This window comes from Dicentrarchus labrax, unplaced genomic scaffold, assembly GCF_905237075.1.
Source record: "Dicentrarchus labrax unplaced genomic scaffold, dlabrax2021, whole genome shotgun sequence".
NCBI lineage: Eukaryota > Metazoa > Chordata > Actinopteri > Moronidae > Dicentrarchus > Dicentrarchus labrax.
In genome coordinates, this window is record NW_026136710.1 from 20,786,002 (window position 1) to 20,805,320 (window position 19,319).

General features: G+C 40.5%; 1 protein-coding gene across 1 annotated transcript in view; it reads left to right on the top strand.

Annotated features, from left to right (window-relative positions):
* Positions 1-1,450: 1,450 nt before the first annotated feature.
* The window catches only part of rab27b (RAB27B, member RAS oncogene family), a 57,166-nt gene continuing 39,297 nt past the window's right edge, over positions 1,451-19,319 (top strand). The window contains exon 1 of the mRNA XM_051411996.1: positions 1,451-1,726. The gene's annotated coding sequence lies outside the window, so the exon portion shown is untranslated. The remainder of the gene's footprint in view (positions 1,727-19,319) is intronic.

Below are 19,319 nucleotides of genomic sequence, written 5' to 3' on the forward strand. Positions count from 1 at the left end.
CATTTAGGCCAAAGTGAATGAGGAAGTAAACTGTAGGTGCTAGGACCCTGTAGGCACACTTCTTATCAGGTTAGATACCAGTAAATGTGTATCAGCCATACACACACAATGCTGCTTTCACATGATGCACGAATTATCAGCTTTACTTTTCCTATTTGCGATTGCTTCTAATTTTGTTAGTGTGAATTTTCAATAATGAGCCAATATTTCAGTTTTGGCCATTTCTACACTCACTGTCTCTATATTAAAACTTCACATATACTTAAAATGTGTGAATGTGAACTTGAAGTTTATTTATTTTTTGTTGTAATCCATATGGAGTGCAGTGTACCATATTCAAAAATCTTAAATCCTCATGTCCTGAATTCGTTATTGTGCCTATTTTAGAAAACAAAAGTAGGCGTTTTCTTCAGGAAAAAGGCCCAGATTGAACAAAAATACCAAAAGACATTCAGGTATAATGTCTCAAAGGCTTTCTGTTTGCACAGTAAGCAATACAAGTGAAGCTTTTAATTCCACAAACTGAAACAGGGATAAGACTTTAATACTTTTTACTATGTTATTTACATGTATTAATATAAGTGTGTCCATAAAGGATTCAAATTTATCAGATGAAAATTTAAATAATAAAACTTCTGGAGAAATCATTCCAAAAATGTTAAAAATACAGTATTGGCAGATCCAAAATGGGTTACATTCTTTCCCCCCCAAAAAATGTAGAATCTAAACTCAACATGTTTTGAAAGATTGTGACATGAGGTAACATTTATTTGTGGGGTAGGCCTACCATATTTTTTCCATCAATTTATGGAACTCAAGTTATTTGGTAACACTTTATATCAAGGTGCTTGTAATAAGTGTTAGTTAATACGTAATTGGGCCTTATAAAATGCTTATTACCATGTGTTAATATATAATAGCATCATAAACATAGTTAGATTATAAGACATTATTGTGGTACCAGATCTAAAGTGGGAACAATGTTTATTAAGGATAATAAATCCTTTATTATGCATTTATTAGCAGTTAACTATGCTTTATGGGGTACTATATGAGAATGATAAGTGAGAATAATGCTTATTAATGTTAATAGATGCTTTATTGCACTGATTAGCAGTTAAATTATCTTTTTGGGGGGGTGCCAGATCTAAAATGAGAACAGCACTTATTAAGGCTAATACATGCTTTATTATGCACTTATTAACAGTTAACCATGCTTTTTCTTTTAACAAGAACTCACATTTGTATGGTATGGCATATAACGATTGTTCAAAATGGTGTGCTTGTAAATCCACAATCAGGATACCATTTTTGGGGGGAAAACAAACTTCTGTAACAGCAATAAATCATCAGAAGCAGGTGGTAGCGCATGTTTGCTAACAGCTGGCAAATCCGAGTTTTCGAGGAGTCCCTGAACGCGGCAGGCGCGTCAAAACCTCCACCCCTCGAGGAAGCCGAGCGACATCCATCAGACTCGTTGGACTCTCGGAGGTCCGCTCCAGCACTCCTCAGCCTGCACCCTCACCACTCACTGCCGGGCCGTCTCACCGAAGCTCCGGCCAGGTTTGGTGGTCTCTGCGCGGGTTTTCCTCTCCAGCAGGACCGTGGGAGAGATGCGACGTCTCGGAGGAGGAGGAGGAGACGAACTGGCCAGGCAGCAGCAGCAACAGCAGCAGCAGACACCTGAGAGGAGGATCTGAGTTTGTTTCTGTAACGTCAAAGCAAGGTAAGTGCCAAAGAGGAAAGAAAGAAATGTCCCCGGACCATCCTTCAGGCTCGGGTCGTGCCTGGTGCAGAGGGGTTGTTTGGTTGTTGTTTATTGGTGCGTTTCCGTGCTTCTTGTCGTTTCCAGCATCAGTAGAAGGCAGGCGGTATGAGTCATAGCCCGGCGCAGGGCTGCCGGAGGATCTGCTGAGGAGCAAAGAGTCTGCAGCCTCCAAAGCCACAGTCCTTTATCAGCCGCTGCACACGCAAAGCGCTGCACCTCCGGGCTGTTTAGGCAAATGACTGCGTAGACCACTGTCTGTGTGTGTGTGTGTGTGTGTGTGTGTGTGTGTGTGTGTGTGTGTGGACATGATCTGTCATGCATTTTGCTCTGTAGAGTTGGTGTACAGTGTGTTTGTAGCTGGAATGTGTGTGGGTGTGCATGCACGTGTGTGTGTGTGTGTGTGTGTGTGTGTGTGTGAAACTTTACCTGGTTGGTGCCATCCTGAATGGCTTCATTAGAGAGTACTTAGACACTCCTGTCTACTTGTAGCCTGGAGCTGTTCTGGTGATTTCTGTAGGCCTTACACTGCCGCCACAAAGTTGTAATAAGATAGCAACAGGATTTGTTTGATTCACTCCTCCAAAGCACCATGAAGAAATGGTTTTCTCGGTTTGGTGTCGAAGAACTTGAGCGGCCTGCACAGAGCCCTGACCTCAACCACATCCAGCACCTGTTGGATGAACTGGGACTCCGACTGTGAGCCAGACCTTACCACCCAACATCAGAGCACTAATGCTCTTCTGAGTGAATGTGGACAAATCTTTGCAGACAAGTTCCAGATCTCTCATTTTCTCAATCATCTTCTTACTATGAGGGTCACGTTCCTACATGAAAACACAGGTTTCTGCTAAGGTTAGAACGGTTTTGATATTGGTATCTCTCTTTCTTTAAATCTCAAACCACACCTACACAATCCAGATGAAGCAGATTAACCTCTGAACATAACTTAGTACGGATGTCAGTCAGAGGCACACATTTGAAACGTTTAGTTGACGCTGCTGAAGGTTCTATCAGGTGTTTACAGTGTAATCTGTAGCTTTAGCTTCAGCAGAGCTTCAAGCTCTGTGATTGGATGTTTCTTACCCAAAAGCACCCTGGGACCCTGGTGAGCTACCAGGGTGCCCCATAATGTAATATTTGAAATAACATGATTTGTATTTGAACGCTACCTTAAAAAAACTGGTGAACAAAAGATGCCTGCTAACGTTAGCTTGTTTCCCTGACAACTTAAGATCCAGATCCCGATGACTAAAATCTTCGTCTGGTTAAAATGTATAGCTAAAAACAAGCAAGATCTAAAAAGTGTATGGGAAAAATGTGGCTTAAAACTGCAATGAAAGTCTGTTTATGACATTGACAGGCGACCGGTGAAACGCACCTTTACCTGAATAAAATGACAGATTTCTAAAAACTTTGTTGGAAACATTTGTGATAACTCAACTACATACAGACTTCAGGCTTCGATATTGTATCATATGATACAAATAACACCTGTGGAACATCAGTCACAGCTGGTCTGGTGCAAACTGATGCAAAGTTATTGAGGATGAACACTGCTGAATGTCTGAGTATTGAACTTAAACCTAAATACACCTCCATGTTTTTAACCTTTAGCCCGTTGCCTGCTGTTTACGTTCTGGCATCGTGTAAAGTGCTGCTGCTACTGGCAGTTCCTGTTTGCACAGTACAGACCTCAGTCACCTTGACGACTGATACTGAAGAAAAGTCTGAGGCTGATGATTACGAGACAAGATCTGTTGAAGTTACGTCCTTGATGGAAATTGACTGTAAGTGTAGGAGTGTGTGTGTGTGTGTGTGTGTGTGTGTGTGTGTGTGTGTGTGTGTGTTTAGATTTGACTGACTCTAAAAAAGAAGCACTGTCATGTTTGTGGTAAATTGTGTCAATCTGGAGACTAGGGATGGGACGATATACGATATTATCACGTATCGCGATAAAAAACACTCGTGGTAAATTTCCATTAACGTGATAATCATGAATATCTTCACATGGCTTCACTTGAAGCTGTCTAGCTCTCCAGCAGACAGTCCTATATTGATTCCCTGGTTTATTTTGAACAAGGCGACAATGGGCAGCCCACATCTTTCCAATCATTCCAAAAGTCCAAGCTCTTAGGCTCGGCTCACCCGTTGCATCCCCCACAAAATAAAGTTAAACCAGATGTGTGGAAATAATATAGATTCCAAAATAAAGAACAGAGAGATGAGGTGTCTATCTGCGACGCAGTGTAAGGTAAACTGATTCCAGTATGTTTTTTAAAAGTATGAAGTCAATTTTCATGATTATCAGGATAATATTGTATGGTATAATTCATCTGGCCAAGATTAACACAAATTTTCATACCTTCCCATGCCTACAGGAGACAGGTGGGCGACGTGCAGGCCAAATGTTACTGCAGAGAACGTTCTTTGTATCTGTTCTAGAACTGTGTATTGGCAAGAATTCGGCGATATATCATATGTACCACGATACAGGGGTTACGATACTGAGAGCATGGTCATATATTATGATTTAAAAAAATAAAATTAAATACCCACAAATTTGTCTTTCACAGTATAAAGAACACACCACAATATGCATTCAATCTGAGTAAAGAAAAGTTTACAACACTGCTGTCTAGAGTTTGGGGGTTTAAACACAAAAATATGAGAAGCGATACAATATCATAAAACCAAATATTGTGATATTTTATTTATTGATCTTACACCCCTAATCTGCATTATCCATGCATGTCCGCATAATGTATTTGTATTTGGTTACACCCTGAGAGTGTGCAGAAATATCTGTGTAAGATTTTTCAGCTTCTGTCTCGAACCAAACACCGGGACTTGTTTTAAATCCAGGTGTATCTGAATGAGAGATAATATTTCACATATGCAGACGTGAGCAGCTCCCCTGCCACTGTGACAGTAATGAGTATCTCTCTCCGTCCCATCGGCAGACTCAGGGTATTTGTTGACTCATAAATCAGTTTGTAAACAAAGATGGAAGGAGCAGAGGTAATTAGTGGAAGCAGCCTTTATTGGTTTGGTAATGCACTCGCTGTCCCTCGAGCTGCTGGCAGCTTTATTGTTTCACGTCTCCAGTATCAATCCACGTTGATTCCTCGCTGATGGACTCATAATGGAAATTACAGATTATGTTTGGCTTTTGGGTTTTGTTATCTCTGCTGGTTTTATTATACACTGAAAGGCCTCAGCTTCCTCAAAATCGCTATTAATTTGTTAAAATCTCATAAAAAGACGAATCAATCAACAAAACCAAAGCAAAAGTGAGAGAGCTGCAGCAGGTGTCATGCACAAGTATTTTTCAGTTTGTCGTGTCACGCTGCATCAGCTCTGTCTGGCGCTGCATTTATGTCCTGTCAGATTTATCGTGAATATGAAGCATTTTTGTCTTCCAAGCACTGTGTAGTCTTTGCCACAGGTTGCATATCATTGAGCTAAAGAGGAAAGTTTTCAGAGAGGGTTTTTAGAGTAAAAGACTTATGAATGTTTGTGCATCACATTGTAACCCCCCCTGCTGCTTGCAACAGCTGATGCTGAGAAGGGCCTACAGGCAGACTCTGCAGGGAGACACTCTGGGGGCTGACACTTGCCATCAAATCATTAACTGAAATCACTGGTTGCTGCTTCATTTGCATTTTCATTTGCTCACACCGCTGCGTAAAAATCCTGTATAAATAACCAAGTTATGTATATTCCATATGAACACCACATCTAAAATAAGGATGAAAAGAAATGAGGACTTACAGGGCTGTTGTATTTATGTGGCTCCTGAGGAGTGAGATAGAGCTGGTGAAGGAAACTGTAGTGAATAATTCTGAACCTCGAATTAATGGTCACACAGACACTGCCTTGACACAGATCTTCCCACAAGGCCTCATCCATAGTCGTGTGATTCCCACTGTTCTTGTGATTTATGTATGTTTGGCTTAGGGCACTTTTGCATTAACAACGGGTGCACTCTGGTTATAAATTTGTATGGATCTGGGTTATCACTGAGTTGTTCAAGGCTGAATAAATCTGACATTTGATCACCAAGGGTATTCCTGAGGAAATTCCTTGGTTGGAGATATGGAAAGAAGTGGTTATTAAAAAGTTTGGAGGTATCTTTTTACTGCTCAAATGACAGAAGAGTCCCTTCTGTATAGCAATTTTTGAAGTTATTATTTTTTCATACCAGAGTTTTAATATCTTGCTATCAGAGATCATAGGAAGGAAGTTTTGCCATAGAGGTGAAAAGTATTTTTGTTGATCAAACAATTTATGAATTTTACACCAGTTTTTCTCTAAATGTATTGTAAAGGGATTCTTCATTTTAACTTCGATATTTTTGGAATTCCATTTGTTTAATGTTGCAGTGGTTTCACCCAGTTCCTAATTCTATTTGGGTCCAAGAGAAAACTGCATCAGGTTCAAACAAAGAGGAAACAAATTGGATTTGTGATGCCCAGTTATAGATTTTGAAGAAGGGAGATGAAGGTCTCCAAGGTCTTGTGGTTCCAAATAAAAAATGTCTTACCATCTTATCCAGGTGCTTAAAAAAGGATGTTTTGAATGCAATACAAATATGTGAAGATTCAAATCGATAAGATGAAAAATGAATCTTGATGTCAATCATGGTATCACGCCTCAAAGTCAGTTTCCCTTCACAAAAGGAATTGTTTTTTACTGTTTATACCCTACTTCAGAAATAAAAAAAAGGATTCTATAATTTGATAAAGAAATGTATTTTGTAGATTTTTGCCTGAGAATGTTTAAAACTCTGCATCCTTATCCCAGTATCATGAAATATCGAATTGTGAGTGTATCGGTACGTCCCTGGTGGTAAGGCATTCGTTTCGATACAACTGATTGTTCCCAGTAAGGGTAGGTCTATCCACCTGTTTATGTCTTTTTCCAATTTTGGTATTATACAACTTAATTTATAGAGATTCTTTAGGTCATTGTCCCTCCTAAAATCCTGTGTTTGTTAGAGCCATCTATCCACCCCACTACCTCTATATGTGGACACTCTCGTTCTTTATACTACTTCACCTGACTTCAACGGTGGGTGCGTCCACAAATGACGCTAGAGGGATAACATCGTATTTTGAAGTGGAGGGCCACTGACCAAGCGGCAGTATTTGATGACTTGGGAGTGAGGGTTGCTAAATATATTATATAAAAAGCCAGTTTCAGTTAAAGGAGCAGCAGTGATGGTGTGTGAATGCAGTGAGCATCTATTTTCATCTATTTCAGTGAATTTTCGTGCTGCTGTTTGATATTAAAGAATATCTGTCTAAATCCTATCTAGAACTTTCTGTAAAAGCTTCCACATTGACATTTTCTTTTGGATATTATTGTACGACACCATAAGAAATAATATCATTCAAAGACACAGGCCATCAGAAACCTGGATAATGTCAGAACCATACAGCCCCCCCTCCACTGTGTCTACCACCTCATCTTCCTACAGAGAGCTCCTGATTGATAGCAATCTGACTCAGCCTACAATAAGCTGGAGTCACAGTCAAACTATTTGTACATGTTCAGGCCTGTAGACCTTTCCTGCCATTGTCATTTACTTTTCCTGAGGTGTATCAGCTCAGTTTCCATGGTAATGTTCAGAAATCCAGTTGTATTTTTGAGGTTTATCCAAAGAGAATTACAGGCTGTGAGAATACAGGTTGGGTGTTTTGCTGTGATGATTCTCTGTGACCTTTTAACTCTGGGACGGCTCTCCCTAACCGGTATGCCCTTTTCTTCTCGCTCACTGTCTTTCTCTGTCTCTGTTGCTGCCTCTCTCTCTCCTCCTCCTGCCACCCACCTGCAGTGTATTGACCAGAACCAGCAGGATTCAGCCTTCCTAAGATGATTAATGCATAAATAAGATTTCCATCTGATAGCAAGGGCCTGACTGCAGTAACACTCCTCTCCAAGTCAAGCGAGGTGTGTGTGCAGTTGCGTTTGTAACCAGTGTTTTAAGCTCTCTGTAGTGTTTGGAGCTGTCTTTTGGTGTGAGGATGGAGATGCTGTGACACAATCAGGTTACACGATTTGATCTCAAGTGTGTCGCTCGGTCCAGCCAGTCAGTCTGCATAATTTACAGCTGAATAAACAGGAGATGGGGTGGGGGAAAGGGAGGATTTAATAAACCATACAGATACAGAATAACAGGCTCAGAGAGTTGGAATACATGTTATTCAACTGCGGAGCAAATTCTGTGCAAGTTTTTTGCAAAAGATAAAATCCAAATTGCATTTATATGTGGTGCGGTCAAATAAAAGTATTGTAGAAGAAGATAAACCACAAAATACACAAGAGTCATCATGACTTTAACCTACTCCATGTTTACTCAGGCGGTGTGATTGCATACAAAGTTAATGACACACTGAGACGCAAATGAACCCAGAGCGGCTTGAATTGATGTAAAGACGCATCCTGTGAGCTTGAAAATGTTTCAACTTCTGAACTGAACACAAACACGGGTCCATCGCTACTACTGTTTTCTGCCGACGTTTGTTTGACTACAATCAGCCTAAACCGCTTAACCTCTGGTTAAGGTCTGGTTATGTTAGGAAGACACTGACAAATGATATTGCCCTGCCAATAGGATCAGAAAACTATATATGGCAAATTAAATATTTTGTTGTTTAGATTGGATGAGGTTTGTAGCAGAAACACATATAAATGCATTGAAGAAACCGAGTCCTGGACTGTAGAGTAGAGCCTGACCAGTATTGGAATTTTAAGGTTTATACGATATATGATAGGGATGGGCATTATGCATGAGCATACACTGGGAACTATTATACAGTTCATACAACAAGGGTTTTTGCATAAAATTGTAAACTTTTGTTGACCTTTGGCAACGTTTGAAACGGGTCCAGAACGCTTTTAAAACGCGAGGGGAAAAATCTTTGTCTTGTAAACATCGCATTAGACTGTTCTTTTTATTACTTACTCTAATGGAGAAACTGTGTAAAGGAGATGCTGTTTCTGGATTAGTCCAAATATTTCTGTTTTACAGTTACTAGTTACTTATTGGCCGACATGTCTGCTGATACTGGATGTATTGGTGAGAAGTTGAATTGGCCAATATCGGCCCAGCTAATTTATCGGCCTAGCTTTATCCCTGAGACTGTTTGGTTCCTAAAAGTTTGTTGCTCCACAGAGAGAGACTGTGACTGGGGAATGGACTTCAGAATGAGACAGAATGAGAACAAAAATCTGGACAGGGCTGTAGGATCAATAATGAAGACTTCTGGACAGTAAATCAGCTCAGCAGTACATTCTCTCCCCTCAGCTGCCACTTTTATCTTCACTCATAAATACCAGGATTACTACTTCTCATGACAGAGAACTCCTTGTCGTGTAGTGCTGTATTAATGATGGAGGCTAATGTTGATTTATATACAGCAGAGGCACACTCTTCTCTGAGGGATCTGTAAGATAGATGCTGGTTCTCCATCTTTAAACTGTGGTCTCCAAACATCAAACAGGCACCAGGACACATAACTAACTGAATAATATGAAACTGATCATTTTGAACAAATTTAGGGTTTGTCTTTTTAAATGAATAGGATGACACGAGAACCAGTATTTTGGTACCGAGTCAGAGCCAAGGTTCAGAAAATGTTACTCGTACTTGTTTCTCTGCAGTACTGTAGGTATCGGGAATTCACTTCTTCCAGACATGACAGGACAGCATACACCGCTCCAAACAGCATTTACCATTAATTATAGACTGTGGCGGCCCGTCCCACACATCGATGACATCACATTTGGCGTGAGGGAACTGTGGTGGGGAATTCCACAGTTCTCTGGTGTTTCACTAAATGAATCAGCAGATTGATTGATAATGAAAACGATCATTAGATGCCGCACTAATAAGAAGACAAGGCGTCCCGGGCTTAAGCATATGTAAATGATGAGGGAACGCAAGCCGACTCTGGTCTCACTGGAATGGTTCTTGAAGCACTGCTTCTGTTTGTATGCAACAGGTTGTATGTTGCACATGTTGATTAATAATCTTGTAACTAAGAACATTATATACTTTATCTGCAGGGACCCAGATAAACTGACCATGAATTAATAAACTGAAAAGTAATTAGATCTACATGTCACTGACAAGAATGCACCATGTGACTAAACACAATCTGTACGTGTCTGACTCTCCTCTCTCGTTGCCTATTTCTGCCTTTCAAATGCCTATTTTATTTGCTGCCAGAAACTCAGGATAAATGATCCCGCCCCCTCTTTTCCCCTCTGTTTTGTCTTCATTTCTACCTGTACACCTCCATGTTTCTCTTCCTGTGTTTGCAAGATAAAAATGATTCAGTCTCTCTTCTTTCTTCCTTCCTGTGGCTTGTTGTGACAGATAGTGTTTTTTGAGAGGCTTGTAGATGCAGAGATGTGGGCACCTGGAGGCAGAACCTCGGTACAGCATTTGTAATTTCCTCTGGTTCTGGGGAATACCTTGACATTCAGATTTTTCTGCACAATCTATATGTTTTTCCTCACCGCGCTCCACTTTGACAGGCAGGAGTGGGGCGAGGGCAGAGTGATCCCATTAAACTGCTGCCTTGACATTTTGTGATTTGGCACCATCCTTGTTTTTTTTTTGCTCTTTTCCTCACCATGCCGAGGGAGGAGAAGGTGTTTGTTCTAGCACTTCAGGAGGACTTTTCTGCAGAACTGGGTTCACATATTTTTTTTTACCACCGACCTAACTGAGCCACTTTATCCAAGAATTGACTTGGAGTTGTTATTGGACTTTAGTCAACAACTCAAAACGTCCAGAAATTGGACGGAAGTGCATAAGAGAGTAATATGTTTTCATTTTCTCTCATGTGTAGCTTGATTTTGACTAAGGAGGTTCAGCTCAACACTAGAATATATTATCACCACCAGGGTTGAAGGTTTGATTCCCCAGAGCCAGACAGTAATGTTGCCGTGGGGTGGGAAGCAGAGTTCTCTAAAGCAAAGACCTCCAGGATTACATGTTCAGATGTTCACAACAAGGCACTGACCTACAGTGCCAGGATGTAAAAGTCCACTTCCCTAGAGCAAGGCACTACTAAGGCGGCCAAGGTTGAAAGTTCATCACCCTGGAGCAAGGCACTTACATCATCAGGATTAGAAGTTCAGTTCTCTAAAGCGAAGCACAGACAGCAAGAGCAAGGCACTAACACCACCAGTGTTCGAGGTTCAGTTCCATTATATAAGGCACTAGCATGGCTAAAAATACCTTTCAGAGAGACATGAACACCACTGAGGTTTAAGGTTCAGGTCCTTAGAGCAGGGTACTTAGACTACCGGGGTTGTAGGTTCAATTCCCTTACAAGGCTGAGCAACATACTATCTTACAGTGTGATGTGACCACCAACGGTAAGAGTTGGATGATAAAGTAGTGGACTGAAAGAAAATGAATCAGCGACAGTTTTAATAAATCATTAATAGATTATGTGTGAAATGACCAAACATTCAATTTGAGGATTTGCTTTTCTGCTTATCTGTAGGTCTTGCAGCACTTTAGTCCTCTGATAGATCTCTGTGTTGACCATAATTGTGTACAGTGCGCACTCAAACTGAGCGTCTTTTATTAATGCTTGAATGTTTTAGGAAGTATTTATTTGTCTGGTAATCATACTGTGTCTGTGCTGTAAAAGGAAGCAGCAGATTAGAAACTAATTGCAGCGTATTAATAATGAATGTAACCAGCAGCAGTGGATGTACCGTATTCACAGAAATGCCACACTGGGGAGTGCAGTGTGTGTGTGTGTGTGTGTGTGTGTGTGTGAGTGACAGAGAGAGAGCGAGAGAGCGAGAGAGCGAGTAAGGGTTTAGTTTTTGTCTGAAATACTGGATCTTCCTCTGTTCTGTGATCCAGGGTGTGAATACTGTTTTTGGAGCAGATTTGGATCAATATTTCAGTAATAATCGATAATGACATATTGGCCCATTTTTTTTAATATAACTTAGTTCACTGCTGTCAACAGTTGTTATAAATAAGATTTTGCCAATATTTGCCACATTGTGCTATATATTGATACCATAAAACTGGTTTTCAACCATATTGCCAAGCCCTCTTGTCAAATATGACAGGAGTGTGAACAAAACTTCAAATTTCAGATTTAAACTGTGAACTTCACTAGAAAGGAAATATGATAGATGCAGAAAAATGGTGAAACATACTTAATGCAGCCTTTGAATGTATGCATTGCTGCAATGTACTGCACTTACTGCACTCATTTAGCGGTACCTGACGTAGCATCCCTGTGGTCCGGCAGCATGCGCTGGTTCAGTCTGTGCTGATGGATTAAATCGAGGACTCTGCAATATGCAAATTAGCAGATGTGCAAAATAGTGTTTGCCAGTTATTGTTTGTAACAGTGTAAATGGTTTCGCAGTTGCCTGATGGTGATGTTTGCTTTATGATGTTTTTTGCTTCCTTGATTCCTGTGTTGCTGAGTAGGGCTGTTCGAGGGAAGTTTCTGTGTTGCACTTTTCAAACATGATTTAAAAAAAAAAATTATGATCTGTGAATCGAAGACTAGTTTAATATTTTTGGGCTACATCCTGAACAAATGAAGTGGAAACACTTTAAGGACTTCAAGGACCCTTAAAATACTTTGACTCATGAATCCACTATTTCTTAAGTCCTGACTATGGCCCTGAATGTGTCCCACTTTACAGTGAAATAAAGTAAAACTGAGACCTGATGGATTAAAAACCAGCAAATTACTTTGCATAAAATGAATCATGAATGAGAAAAAGATTGACTGTTATTACAGGGATGAGAAGAAGAGTTAAGTTGGGTAGCTCATCAAATGTTAGCACTGTCTCAACAACCCAACAGCTTCGGTGCTCTGGTGTGTCTCAGTAATTGAATCAGGAGTTTTATTTGTATTCAAACTTGAAACTCACTCAAAAAGCCTTTTTTAAAATTTTGTTTGAGATCAACCGTATCTGACTTCTTTTCCTTTTAAAGTTCCAAGGGCCGTGAGGTTTTTATATTACTTGTGTTGATCCCTCATCTCTCCTCTCTTGCTGTGAGGACTTTGCTTGATGTGCGTCAGAAGTCTCTGCACGGCTCATTGTAGGGACGGCTTCAAGGGAAACTGTGCTAGTTTGGATCCGAGCGAACCCGAAGAGGGGGTTGGAAAGAGAGGGGCCGCAGGAGAGAAGAGCCAGGGGATGAATGAGATTCAAAGAGAAAGCGGAAAAAGGAGATACGGGGCAGAGGAAGACGGGGATAGGGTGAAAGAAAGGATGAGAGTACACACGCATTAGGGTTACTTATGGCAGTGGTTCTCAAACTTTTTTCATTAATGTACTCCCTTTGAAATATTTAAAGCCTATATAAAGAGGTACAATACAAACAAACACTGCTTCATTTCAAATGTTTAGAATCCATCACTTAATTCATGGCAAACCCATTTTTTAATCATCATGCAATAACATTGAGCAGTTGACCATAGGGCTTCACAATATAGTGCAAAAATCATACTGCGATATGATTCACAATCAGTGCCAATGAGCATTTCTGTATTGCAATTTTAATTTCCATTAAAGAAAACCATTACTTTTATGATGGTGTGACATTTGTTGAGGTCTGTACCTAACAAACATGTTTTCTTACATCTGGAGAAGATGTGTATGGTAGAGCCTCTCTGCGTCACTACAGTACTTCATTATAATGCTGTTTGTCACACACTGTAAATTATTTCTTCATGAGTCACGTCAGACGGAGGTTCATCAGCAGTTGTGGTGATCACACGCTACTTCACAATGTCTAAACTACGCCTTTTTAATTATTTTGATGTGAGACCCCCTAGTGGCAGAAATTATATCCTGTACATTTGAGGGTTTCTATTTCACCTGAAAGAATGTCTTTGTTAATGTCAGAGGAAGTTATTTTTATGTAATTTCAGGAAAAAAGAGTGTAAGAAAGGCCATACTATAAAGTCGCCTTACTCATGGAGTCATTGCAGAAAATCACAAATCACCATTTGCCTCAGGGGGCTTTAAACGGAACAACATTCAACACCCACCCACCGTCCTTTAGTGACAGGGTTTCTTTAACAGACAGAGGAGGCCAGGGATGTTGTCTTGTCTGAAAGCGTTTGAAGTGATGAAACTGCTGGTATTTAACAGACATATACATTTCAAAATCCATCGCAACACAAGATGCAAACACAACCGTAAATGTTGATGGTTTCAGAAAAAACAATAACTGAAATGTGTCTTGCTTTTTTCGTGGCGCCTGCATGAGCTGAAACAAAAACCTGTTCTGAATACAGACCATACATATAATGCATAGGGAAGGGCTTTAATGTATGTGAAAAGGGGGAGTAACAAAGATAAGAGAGAAGAGAAAAAGCAGAGAGAGGGAGGAAAGGCTAGTTGCCTGGTGACGGAGGCAGAAGGAGAGAAAGGAGAGAGAAGGTGAAGAAGGGAGAGAAAACGAGGAGGAGGAGGAGGAGAGGTGTGGAGTTGTTTTCCAAGTGCAAAGAGTTACTGGTCACGATGCTACATCTGCTGCTGCCATCCCTCCCACTGCGCTCTCTTTGGCTCTCCCAGAGGATGAAGAACATGTATTGGCTCTCAGTTTTTACATGTTGTGTCTTACTGAGTGATTTATGGTTTTAATTGTTGTAATGAGGGTGTGTTTTGTTGGCAGTCCAAATCAGATTTTTTTGGCGTTTTCTGCAGTCAGTCTGACTGCAGTCAGATAGCTTTTGTGAAGGCTGGCTCAGAATTGGGCATTACACCTCCGCTGATTTATTTTTCTATTTTAAGAAAGAATTAAATTACTGCCTGTAATTTGATAGTATTTGCTGTTTTAATGAAGCCACAGTGAATTCCCACCAACACTGCAGCTCTACTGAGCTTTTTAACCTCTTTTAGCAGAGTTTAGCTTGTTTTTGGTAGTTAATGTTTGGATAGGCTCATCTACTCCGTTAGCTAGTTGCTAGCTCATCAACTCCGTTAGCTAGTTGCTAGCTCATCAACTCCGTTAGCTAGCAGCAGGCTCATTAACTCCGTTAGCTAGTTGCTAGCTCATCAACTCCGTTAGCTAGCAGCAGGCTCATTAACTCCGTTAGCTAGTTGCTAGCTCATTAACTCCGTTAGCTAGCAGCAGGCTCATTAACTACTCCGTTAACAGACTTGATGAGCTACTTGGCAGACACAGAACTAAAAGTGAGAGGACTAGAGTGGACTAGCATTCATAAGTTGGAAGTGGGCAACTGTTTGCTATTAGCCAGAACAACTTTAGAGATAATATGACAATGCTGCGTTTGTCACTTGGTGGTGGAGTTCGATTTCCCGAGTGGCCCAAAAACAAATGAATACATTACTAATAATGGGGCAGCAGGAACCATTTGTAAACGCCAACAAAAACACTGACATATCATCACCTTTGAAGTTGATATGGTGGACTTTTAACATTATCATTCATTTGCTTTCATTTCACAGTGAGCTGGAACTCACTATAAGGCTCCTTAAAGCTGAGGGGAGTTGCAGATTCAGGTTCATCACTACCGGTGACTAGGACTGTAAAGCTATATTGCTAGACAGTGAAATCGCCATACTAATATGTGAAGATTCAGATTGGTGAGAGGAAAACTGAACAAAACGCAGAAACTTCAGTTTAGCTTCTGTTTTTTATAACAGATAAAATATATTTTGTAGATTACTGTTGAGTCATAATTTGTCTCTGCTATCATTTTGTTAAAGGTCCAGTGTGTAACGTTTAGGAGGATCTATTGGCACAAATGTCACAAAAGTTTTGTGGCCCCTGTAGTCCCTCCAAATATAGATGTCAGTGGTATTAGCTGCAGTCTGAAACTTAACTGCTAGGTGGCACTGAGTCGTACACACTGGTACTCTGAGAAAATGGTAGCGTGAACCCAGTATTCTGAAATGTATCAAACTGTGAGTTGAGTGAATTATAGCGACCCTTTCACATTGTCATTTGATACATTGTTATAAAATAATCAGTTATAGACGCTTTAAATCAGTTTTTTTTACTTGTTTTCTCATTGTCTCTTCCTTTTCATAGTCTTTCATGTCCTCTCTTCCAATTTCTTCTTTACATTGTATTTCTCCTGTTTCCTCTTCTTCCTGTAGATCCCTGTCATCCTTGTTATTCTTCCCCTGGTCCTCCAACAAGTCTTTTCCACTGCAGACATTTTCACTTGTTATAGAAAAGCACATTACTAAGAACATTACCGGTGGCTCTGTTCTATTTAAGTGTGCCAGTAAGTCGTGACAGTGTGACAGTGAGCCTGCATGAACAATAACAGGAGCCTGAAACTGAAGCAGCTAAATGGAATTTAGCCATTATGATTTTATTATTTACACCCGCGCTTTTCCTACTGTGGCACATCAAAATGTCTGCAATAAAAAAGGCCTGTTCAGCGCTTCAAGGAGATTCCAACAAGTATCTCCTCCAGACATCTGTCTTTAAACTCAGTGACCTAGCTCCTAGATCTTTTATTTAGAGAAAGACCCACCACTCCTCCCATAAACTCTGTGTTTTTCAAAGAGAGTGTCTTTCTTGACACAACCATTTTGCCCAGCGTAAGTAGTACAGACGCTGGCTTGCAGAGAGCGCATTAATCAGACAACAGCCAAGAGCTTTGTATTTTGGATGACTCACAGAATTAATGTTAATTAGCTACAGCTGAGTAAATTTGTCTGCGGCAGTCATTACAGTGGAGCTGGTGAAAGCAGCAGTTGTCCACTAAAATGTTCACCTCCTACATACACTGTTAATTCGTATGTCAGTGGTTCCAAACCTGGGGGTCAGGTCCCCTCCAAGGGGTCACAAGTTAAATTTGAAGGGTTGGTTGCAGGATGATTAACAGGAGAAAGAAAGAAAAGATCCTAAAATTGTATTTATTGTTTTATAAATCCTCCCAAATCTTTGCTTTTTTCTTGTGTAATATCAGATAGTTTTACCTCCTTTTTAAATATCTAAGAAAGTGCAATCACTCTGCTCACCATTCGCTGACGTGTCCAACGTGTGAAGCGGGGTCGAAAGAGGCAGCTGCTCAGATTTAATTGGTCATAAGGCATGTTGGGATATGTACATCATGATTCTCTATCTCTTAATGTCCTGTCCTTCCTTCATCACACACTCAGCCTGACAAACGCAGCCAGACTCATTTTCCTCTGCGAATGGTTCGGAGGAAGGATTTCTGGCTGTGGTTGTGTAGAGCTGAATCCACTGGGAGTCACTGTGGTTATCCAGCTATAGAGCCACACTTTGATTGCTATTTATTCATTCTCCAGAGCATGGAAGGGTCACATTTAATACATTTTGAAAAGCAAAGGAAACAAGTTGACAAGCATTTGATTTGTCTTGCTTTGACTGCTTTAAGAAAGTTTTTGTTATTCATCTCCTCTTCGCACCTTCATCACACCCCTTATTGTCCTCGTGCTACATCTTCTGGCCTTTCCTCTCCTCTTCCTCTAAGTCCTTTCCCTCCTTCTCCCGTTGTTCCTCCTCCCATCCCTTAGTGGTCTCCTCCTCTATTTTCTCTCTTACCCCCTCCTTGGTTGTGTTGTTTTCTCCTCCTCCTCTTCCTCCTCCTCGTTTGGGGACTCGTGACTCTTACGCTGAGCCTCAGCTGACGTGACTTTATTAGAAGTCAGACAGAGGCATCTCTTCCTCTCTCACGTGCATAAATATCATCAGCAGGGAGTGTGTGAACTGTGAGAAACAATAAAATCCTCTGGTAAATAACGAGATGTGACACGCACGCACACACACACACACACACACACACACACACACACACACACACACAGAGCAACAGCAGCACATTATGCATCTTCAACTGTCCCTTCTTTATTTGTCTTCATTCTGGCTGTTAAATGTTAACACCACAGCGCTCCACACACACACACACACACATACAGGCAATCTGCTGGAGACTCATACATTTTTAAACTGCAGTGTTGTCGCCAGCCTCTATCTCTTCTCCTTCCTCCTTCCTTTTTCCGTCTGTATTTCTTTCCTAAGTAAAAGGTCGCATGTTGTTGTTTGGGCTGATAAATCGATGCTAATGAATGAAGGAGACTGCCCTTCCAGTGAAACTGACAGTGACAAATAATCACTGGTGACAGTGTCTATACTTGTGTTTACATTGGCTGTGTAAATGACTCCTGTCTGTCAGGAGCAAAAGCAGAAATAGTGTGAAATTGTTAAAGAGACTGAGTTTGTGTAGGGACACAGGAGGCCGCTCTTTGTTTCCCATTCTCTATCAACAGTCAGTTTTTTTTCTTTATCCATGACAAAATCATTCCCTAACCTTAACCAAATTGTTTTTGTGCTGGAATTGAACCAAACCTGAAAACAGTGTAAAACTGGGAAATGTGTAATTGTATTTGTAATTTGTAATGTTTGTATCATTTTGAGGAATCTCATGTTGTCAGCATCCTTCTGTTAAGTATCAATGTATGTAATGTATCATCTCCCGTTCGGCCTGGCTTTATTTTGCAGTTATTTTATTTATGGAGTGCGTCACAATATATGTCAATTAGACCACTTTTGCAGTAAAATATTTTTTATATAAGAAGCCATTTGATATATTGGAGAATATAAAAAACATTGTTTGTGCTGTTGGGTTGCTCTACCTCTGGTAGGGTCATCTCAAAGACTAAAGCACTTTTGTGGTCCTTCCCTCTAACCTAAAGGTTGGATCAGAAAACGTTAATATGGGTTGCCTTAGAAGCCAGTGGCAATTGATGTGTTTTGTCATTTAATCAAATATTCACACACACACACACACACACACACCGCATATCATTCATACCCTACATCTGTTAATTACATAAATACATAATACCAAGGGAAAATAAAATACGGACAGAAAAGAAAAGTGTATTGTGTACAAGGATTAAGTTGCTTTAGCTTTTTGAGTCTGAGGTGTGCCATCACATCCTCCAGATAGTGTTTTTTCAAGAAAGAGTGTAGAGAAGGCCACAACTGCAGCTTGGTTAGCGGTGATCTTTAAAACCTCTAGATGAAAATTCATGGCATCATTAAAGTTGTCATAATTAGTTATGTCACAAGGGCCGATACTTCAGTACCAAGTCGATGCCAGAATTCTGAAAACTTACGGTACTGACGGTATTCGGAGCCGAGATAGACAGCGGTGGAGAGCCACATGCTCCCCGTGCCACTGCAAGTGCAACAAAAGCCCTGCGAACAAAAACCCCAGTAAGAGTAAGTAATGACTGTAATTCGCACAAAAGATGTTCAGACGAGGAAAATAAACACTCAGCAGAATACAGTTAATTTAGGTAACTCAAGCAAAGGCTGCACTGAAGCATCAAACACTGCAGGAGAGAGACAGAGAGAGAAATTCTCTCCAGACAGCAACAAGACCAGTGTTTTTTAGGCTGTTTTCCAGGATCCAGGCATTTTATTCTTAATGCATTGCAGAGATATTCACCTGTATTATCTAGGAAAATACAAGAGTTGGATCAGGAATCTGTTTTAGCAGATACTCCATATTAAATGGGGATTGGA